The sequence below is a fragment of the Lygodium microphyllum genome, chromosome 21 (genome assembly GCF_053477565.2).
Source record: "Lygodium microphyllum isolate KBCC chromosome 21, Lygodium_microphyllum_v1.1.10, whole genome shotgun sequence".
Lineage (NCBI taxonomy): Eukaryota > Viridiplantae > Streptophyta > Polypodiopsida > Schizaeales > Lygodiaceae > Lygodium > Lygodium microphyllum.
Window position 1 is genome coordinate 41,341,958 of NC_141155.1, and position 9,447 is coordinate 41,351,404.

Below are 9,447 nucleotides of genomic sequence, written 5' to 3' on the forward strand. Positions count from 1 at the left end.
CAAAAAGTTGTGTGTGTGACATTTGTTACTTTGTACATACTTAGACGTTGTACTTTGCTTCGCTTGAACATTTTGCCTTCAGTTGGTTCATGTTCAATTTCACAGAAGAGACAAGCACTGTTTGGGATTGAATCTGATATTTGTTACAAACAATTTAGAAGGAGAATGGGTTCTAGATCTGCAATGAGTATGGTTTTCCCGAGCTTCTCAAGTTGTTTGCTTATGCTGAAGATACAAATGGTATCGACAAGGGAGTTCAAGAAGACCAGTGAATTTTCAGTCAAGTTTCTAATTTGGAAACCTCAAGCCTGCTTTTCTTACAAATGCCAACTTTGGATCCATTACTTGCTGTTGGGATGCGATGTTGCAAGTTTTGGAGGACTCATGTTTGAGAAGGATGTGCTAACCATGTCCTTTGCTCTGAAGGATGAACATGAGGCTCAAGTGCAGCTTGCCCTTGAGCATGGAATCCCTACCATTTCTGCAGTGATGGGGACTCAAAGGCTTGTGTTTCCTAGTAATGTGTATGATGTCGTCCATTGCACGTGGTACAGAGTACCTTGGCATATTGAAGGTGGTAAGCTACTTTTGGAGCTCAACCGGGTCTTGAGGCCAGGAGGATATTTCGTTTGGTCCGCGACACCAGTTTACTAGAAACTCGAGGAAGACGTCACTATATGGCAAGAAATCGTGACTTTAACAGCTGCAATATGCTGGGAGCTTGTAGCGAAGGCGATAGATTCATCCACGGGCATTGGTATCGCTGTCTTTCAGAAGCCAACAACGAAATCCTGCTATGAGAATTGGGAAAAGAATTTCCCTCCTATCTGCAATCTAGATGATAAAGCCGATGCTGCATGGTATGTACCAATGATTGCCTGCATCCACAAGTTACCCTCTGACAAGGATGTGCGCGGTCTTGAATGACCCTGGAGTGGCCGAGCGGCTCAAGATAGCTCCAACATGGTTGGAAGGTCAGAAGGGAGTATATGGCAAAGTGGCACCAATTCATTTTCAATCTGATTACGAGCATTGGCAGCGTGTCCAGAAGTCTTACATTACAGGATTGGGAATTGATTGGAAGAAAATCAGGAATGTGATGGACATGAGGGCTGTATATGGGGGATTTGCAACGGCACTAAAACCGTGACCTCTGTGGGTGATGAATGTTGTAGAGTTCGATTCAGCACAGCAGATACACTGTCGATAATTTTCGATCGTGGTCTATTTGGAATGTACCATGATTGGTGCGAGTCTTTCAGCTCCTATCCCAGAACTTACGATCTCCTTCATGCTGATCACTTGTTCAGCAGGCTGAAAAAGAGAGATGGACCGTCTATTGAGGCTCGAGGGGTGGGCGATAATCAGAGATACGGGTGATGTGATTGAGGAAGTCTGAGGTCTGTTGGAGTTGCTCAAATGGGAGATTCAGATGACATTTGCTAAAGGTGGAGGCCGCTTTTCTACGTGTGGTATGCTATGAAAAGGAAGAGTGGCTAAAAAGGGGGCTTTTCTGGTTCGGGGAGGGAAGCCAATTTGGGGAAGAACGGAGGAAAAAGCGTGGACAAAGGCAGGCTTCAAAGTTGATTCATCAGATCCGATTTAGCAAGAAAGAACCAGAACCAAAAGAGCTGAATCGATAAGCACAACCAACGGAGGTTTGTTGAGCGTTAGCAGAGATAAAGAAGCCTGAGGGGTCACTCTTGTTTTTGGGGATTCTGGATACTTATAGCAGGTCAACATGGACGTGCGAGGAACAGTTTCTGGAGACCTTGCGAGACAGTTTAATTGATCCTTACCTTCATCCTGAAGAGGCAGGGTCCAGAGATTCCCTCTTCTTCATCTTCATAGATTTTTCCCCACAATGTTGTAAATAGTGGTTTGTTTTGGGAATTCCATGGAGGTGGTGCAGAGATGCCATGATCACAAACACCTATCTGAACTGAAGTCTGCAATTCAGGCATTCACCTACAACAACATGACAATTCTAGTGATTCAGCACTTGTTAGAGTTGTAGTCAGAGCTCTGTCTCTGCACAAGCGTAAGCTCAGTTTTTTTTAAACCAGACAAGAAGCTTTACTTCCCATATGAACTAGGAAAACAGGCCACAAGTGCTGTGAGGATCAAAAATGTTAGCCACTCACTGATTACTTTCAAATTCCAAACAACAGCTCCAAAGAGCTGTTTTATGTGACCTCCTAGCGGTGTTCTTTCACCTGGGAAATCTATCGTTACAACGAATGTAAAATTCATCCAGCATGCTAATTGAGTGCACAGAAAGCATATCAGAGATAAGTTTAAGATTGTCAGCTTAAAGATGGTTGAAGGAGTTGAATTCTCTCCCGAAATTTTTGATGAGCAGAAGAACCTTGTAGTTGTAAAACAAATCTTATGTGTTAGATTCCTCGATCCCGATCGTCCTACTTCTGAACTTGAGAAGCTAAAAACTGAAATTTCTGTCTGTGGATTATAACCATTTCTGCTTCCTGAAAAAAACAAAAAGTGAGATGCAAACCCTAAACCTAAAACTATGTACCATCCTAAAGAAGTGACATAACCTTAACCCTAACCCTAACCCTAAGACTGTGCACCATCCTAGAGAAGTGACCTAGCCCTAACCCTAACCCTAACCTTGATTCATGTCTATATAAGGGTGGGAGGTCTCATTTGTATTCACCCTTCATCCATGCTATGGAAGCTCTATTAATGCAACTATTGAAGTCTTCTATTCTCTTCTTCTCTTCTATAATCTAGCCCACATTGTTAAGAGTAAATGAGAAAGAGAAAGTAAGAGGTATGTTGAGTTAGGGAGTGAGGGAAGATGAAGCTCTTCATCATCTTCTTCTTCTTCTCTACTAGCTTCTTCACTCGTTGGTGTGCTTGGTGGTCAATATAAAGGAACGATAGCATTGGGTCATATTTCTTGGATCATGGAACCATCTTCGAGTCTCTTCAAGCTTTTGGACTACAATGTGGGAAGGTAAATTGGTGAGTACTACACATCAAAGCTATTCTTGTGTTCTTGCTTTCTTGGTTTGGATAGAAGGATGCTTGGTTAGTTAACGTGGAGTGTCGAGAGACAAGGTGAGAGACTATCACCAAAGTGAGTTATAGCTACTGAAACAATAGAATTCTATCCAATTTCCTGACTAGTGGCACATTTGGCTCAACATTTTTCTTCAATTGTCAAGACCAAGGATGGTGCAACTGCCAAGGTTCTCACACTCCTACGGTGTGGAGAAATAGGAGGCTTATGCATGATCATGGATGGGATTGATTGTTTCTAGTATTCCAAAACCCATTTTGTTAGAAAGGCCAAATCAAAAGGAACCAATTCATTGGATTATGATTGAAGCAATAAGAATTCTTAAGATAGGAAAAAATACAAAACTCAAAAAATACAAAAGTACAAAACTCAAAACTCAAACTTTTCTTACATAGATAAACCATATAATATTTTTGTGTGTGTATTGAAGCGAAAGCAACAATAAAACACAAAATACAATATATAACATGCAAAACTCAACTCTTTTTACTTGACCAATCAATGTATTAGTGTTATAGATGCATTATTATGGATTATTGACTGTGTGAGCATTGAAGAAACAAGAGTGAGAAAAACTTTAAAAACTCAAAACTCAAAAAGAACAAAACTCAGAAGGCAAGGAAAAAAAACCAAAACTCAGACTTCTATTACATGAATAGTTTGTTTTATACTATTTTGGATTGAACATGCATCATGCTTGTCATAGTTCTTTGGTTGTATGTGCATTGAAGGAAGGAAAGTGATCAAAACCCAAAAAACTCAAGACACACAATGCAAGAATCAAATACATGGCTATTGTTTCATTGTTTGGTTGATTGTTGCTTATTTCCATTTGATAGTAAGGATCCTTGCACCTAGATTTAGAGTTGCTTTTTACTAAAAGTTCATTATCATCATAGCTCATACTCACATTAAAAGTTTACTCACATTCAATGTTCACTCACACCCAAAGTTCACTTACATCCACAATTCACTCACATTCAAAATCTATGATCCACACATACATCACATTAATCCACTCATTCCCACACCACATTCACTAGATACTCATATACTAGAACCCACCTAGGACTTGCACTTGCACCACCTAGGCTTACACAACTTGCCTACACTTGTCACTTGTATCACTTACAACACTAAATTTGCACCACTTATACTACCCTCATGACTTGCACCAGCCACCTAGGACTTGCACCACCTAGGGTTTGCATCATCTCACAGCTTATATCACCTCACTTAGGGTTTGCATCATCTCACAGCTTACATCACCTTATCTAGCACATGCACTTACAGCACCTATGCTTCTACCACCACCTATCTACACTTGTCACTTGCACCATCCACCTGCACCACTAGGTTTATACCACTTGCACTTACACCACCTATGATTCTACCACCACCTATCTACACTTGTCACTTGCACCATCCACCTACACCACTAGGTTTATACCACTTGCACTACTCTCATGATTTACACCACCTAAGGTTTTCACTTGCACCACCTAGACTTGCACTTGCACTACCTACGCTTGCACCACCTGTCTACACTTAATACTTGTACTCTCTACCTAGGACTTACATCACTTACCACTCCCATACATAATCCCACTCTCACACACACATACAATACTCACTCCCATAGATAAACCCACACATACATACATCCATCACTCCCACATATCAAATCCATCGGTATCTTCACTCCTCTAAGATCATCTTGACATGACTATGATACTTTGAGGAATTGTTGCACACATATATCGTTTGAACAAAAGAAAGCATGATTTTCCACATCTCACTCTTGTATGTTCAAAGTGTCTCAAGTGTCTTCAAGAATATATGTTTTGGAATGAATTTGTTGGAATGAGAATTTAAATACCTTAGGAATTCACTTAGAAACTTGTCCAAACCAGGGTGAAGTAGCATAGGAGACACTTTGTCACATCATAAGGACTTGGCACATCTCAACACTCCCCCAAGTCTCAAGCAGCGATCTAAAATTATTGAACTTATCTCTACTAAGGGATTTGGTAAAGATATCTGCCACTTGCTCTTCATTATTCACATTTATGAGGTCTATCCTATGTCCAAGCGCCATTTCCCTAATGAAATGGTAATGTACCTCTATGTGCTATGACCAAGCATGATAAACTAGATTGCTTGCCAAGAGCACAATGCTCATGTTATCACAATACAACTTAACCAATTTATCCACACAAATCCCCAAGTCATCTATCAACTTAACCGACCAAGTAGCCTCACACGCAGCCAATGGTGCACCCATGTATTCTGCTTCTATACTTGAGAGAGCCACATTAGGTTTTTTTTTACTACTCCATTTGGCCATGCTTCTTCCAATACCAAATTCGTATCCATTGGTTGAATAACCATGTATTCTTCTTCTTTTGTACTTGAGGGAGCCATAGTAGGTTTCTTTTTACTACTCCATCTAACCATGTTGCTTCCAAGACCAAATGCATATCCACTAGTTGATCTTCTGTCACACATACAACTAGCCCAATCTACATTACAATAACTTGTAAAATGAACAAGTTTACCATGCTCATAGAATAGCCCATAAGATAATGTACCTTTCACATATGTCAAAATCCTCCTCACAACATCTAGGTGACATTTCCTTGGCTACTGCATAAATTGGCTTATCAAACCAACTGCATAACTCAAGTCTCGATCTAGTGATAATGAGATGGATAAGACTACCAACCATCTATCTATACATAGTCACATTCTCTATCACCTTTCATGTATCAATAGCCAACTTTATGATTTTCTCTATGGTGTGTCCATGGGTTTGCATTCCATCATGCAATATTTCTCCAATATATTTATTGCATAATCTTTTTGTATCATCCATATCCCATGTGGTGTATGCATAACTTCAATGCCTTGGAAATTTGTATGTTCCCCCAAGTCAGTAATCTAATATTCTTTCTATAGCATAGCTTTTATGTCATCAATGCCTTGTATGTCATCACCTGTGATTACTAGATCATCTACATAGAGCACCAAAATCACATATCATGTCTATGTTTTCCTTGTAAATAGGTTGTGAACAACTTTTTCTAGCTAAAATCCAAGTGTTTGCAAGTAGTAAGTATGACTAGCATTCTAGGATGGCAAGGCTTGCTTTAAGCCATATAATGATTTCTTCAATCTACATACATATGATGGATAGTCAGGATGCACATATCCCTCTGGCTGATCCATTTAAACCTCTTCTTCCAAATCACCATTTAAGAAGGCATTCTTAGCATCCATCTGATAAAGATTCCAACCTTTGGATGCAAAAAATGCTATAACAGTTCATACAGTTGCCATCTTAGACACTCGACTAAAGATTTCTCATAATCCATCCCATACTACTAGGCATATCCTTTCACTACCAATCTGCATTTGTATCTTTCTAGTGAGCCATTAGACTCACATTTTACTTTATAGACCCACTTGCATCCAATAGGCACTTTTCCCTCTCAGGAAACTCAACCAAATCCCATGTTCTATTTTTTTGCAAAGCTTCATATTCATCATCCATAGCCTTGCACTAGTTCTTATCCTTAACTTCTTTTGCAAAAGAGGTTGGCTCTTTTTATTTTACCACTTCTGTCATGTATGCATAATTTCTCACTGAGTATCTATTGTAGGTAAGCCTATTCACAAGCTTCCTTTCTCTTTGTGATCTCCACAATGGAGGTGAACAATATTCTACTCTCTCATTAGGTGGTACATATCTCTACTTAATTCTAGGTGTAACCACTACATGTATGCTAAACTTGCTTCCAAGACTCTCACTAGAGTCATATCATGAATTCAATGGACTTGTAAAAATAGCATAAACCTTCTCTTTTCCTGTATCTCTCCACCTCACTAACGTATCCATGTGAGTGGATGGAGACCCATGGCTACATAGCATGCCGCTTGTTTTCCAAGTACATACACTATTGCATGCATCCTAAATAGGTCCACTAATAGAAGAAGTGCCTTGCTGTCCATTTTTAACATTGCGCGCAAAGTTTCATCATATAGTGCATCCTCCTTAGCACCATACCAAGATGCTAACTCATCAAATACTATATCATGGCTAAGAAATATCTATTGTATAGTCGAAACAATGCACTCATATGCATTTCTTTCCTATGACTCGTATCTAATGAAAACACACTTCATTGCTTTAGGGTCAAATTTCTTGCATTTTCTATCAGAAACATGAACATACATAATAATACCAAATACTTTTCAAATGTTTTATGTCTGGATTATAGCCATATAGCTACTCATAAGGTTTCTTTTCATGTATTCCTTTAGTAGGTGTTCTATTCATAACATAGATAGCTTTAAGTGCTACTTCAACCCAACACGACAAAGTCATATCCTTCTCATTTAACATGGCCCTAGCTACCTCCATAATCACCTTGTTCTTTATTTTAGCAACTTTGTTCTACTATGGAATATAACTACAAGTCAATTGCCGCCTAATCCCATGCTTTGCTAAGTATTTGTCAAACTCCTTTGAGGCATACTCTCCACCATCGTCAGATTGTAAGCATGAGACATAATAGTTAAGCTATTTTTTAGCATGAGCTTTAAAATCCATAAAGCTATCAAACACATCATCTTTATGCTTCAAGATGTATATCCATGTGTACCTGCTATAGTCATCTACAAATTTCACATAGTATCAAGACCCACCAAGTGATGCATTATGCACAGGTCCCCACACATCTAAGTCCACAAGCTATAAATGCCTACTACTATTCAGTGTATTCCTAGCAAATGGAAATCTAGCTTGTCTTCCAAACTGACATGCTCAGCATACATGTTCCAAATCAACATACCTAAACCTTGGTAGCCCTATAACTAGCTTCTTATGTTGCATATTTTTTAGCATTTGGACATTTATATGTCCTATCCATTTATGCCATATATCAATGTCTCACATAGTTGCCCCATCATGAGCAAACATCCTATCATATCTCTAGCCTTTAGCAACCAATCTACATTCTCTGCTATACTCCTCTATGAAGCATCCATCTCTATTAAATTGTGCATGCATGTTTTGTTCAACCATCTGACCTACAGATAACAGATTATTGGTGATCGATGGTACATGCAATACATCATGCAAGTGCTTTTTCATGCCATCAGGCATAACCAAAGATACAATCCGTGTGTGTGCTATCAGGCTGAGAATCAACTCCAGTACATACATAGCTATTAGCACCTAATTTTAGCTTAGCAAACCACTCACTATGTGGTGCCATGTGGTTTGAGGCACCATAATCTATATAGCAAATAGCACTAGACTTTCCTTGCTGCTTGCCCTTATTGTGTACATGAGTCATAGCAAAGAGTCTCTCACTAGTCTCAGGCTCTACATGACTAGAAGATGCATAATGGCATTGTTGTCTACCCTTCTGATTAGCTTGCTTCTTTCAACACTCTTTTGCAATGTGGCCATGCTTGCCACAATAATGGAAACCTTTATCCTTGTTTGCATGTTCATGACTAGACTGAGTATGCTAGGATCCTCTGCCCCCAGACTAAGATCTCTCCCTTACATGGGAGTATCCACCACCTCTACCAGAAAATCCCTACTAACCTTGTCCATGCTAAGTTGCATGTTGCTGAGTTCCCTTGCCACATCTAGAGCCTCTACCATGATAACCATGACCACTTTGATTAGAGTAAAAAGCTGTATCTTTGCTTTTAGAGTTACTCGAACTCATAGCCAAATCGAATTTCACTTCTTCATGGATAAGCAAGGATACAAGCTCATTAAAGTCAAGTGTTTCAGCCCTGACTGAAATTGGCATATCAAAGAACTTATATTCCGGCCCTAGACCACCATTCAGGGTCATAACCACCCAATCCTCATCATCTACCTCGGTCCCAATGGATGCTAGCTAATCCGCAATAGTCTTTATTTCAATCACATAGCTGTGAATGGACTATCCTTTCCTCTCCATTGTGTTAAACTTCAACTTTAGTTGTATTTTTCTTGTGCTAGTGGTAGTACCATGGTATCTCATCAAAAGATCCCATGCATCCTTTGGTGAGTTGCAATTCATTATTTGCATAAACATAGTATTAGAAATACATAGGGATAGCCAATGGAGTACCCTATGAGCTCTCTCATTCCATGCTCGATGTGTCCTAATATCATTAGGAGTTGCATTCCTATCGAGGAGTTTGAGCTTAAACTCTGTACCAAGTCCCAATAGCCCTTGTCACAATGTCTTGACTCCATGCAAACCAAGTAAAAGTAAACTGTGTATGACAGTTTCAGCTCAAAACGTTTTGACAATAAATCTTTGCAATAATCAATGTATTTAAGTTCATAGACATGACAAAAACATCCCCAAACATGTGGCAAAACATCTAGA

The 9,447-nt window shown here is 39.3% G+C and overlaps 1 pseudogene; it reads left to right on the forward strand.

The window, feature by feature from the left end:
* The first annotated feature begins 237 nt into the window (after positions 1-237).
* On the forward strand, positions 238-1,399 carry LOC148017924 (putative methyltransferase PMT26 pseudogene; annotated as a pseudogene).
* The last annotated feature ends 8,048 nt before the right edge of the window (positions 1,400-9,447 follow it).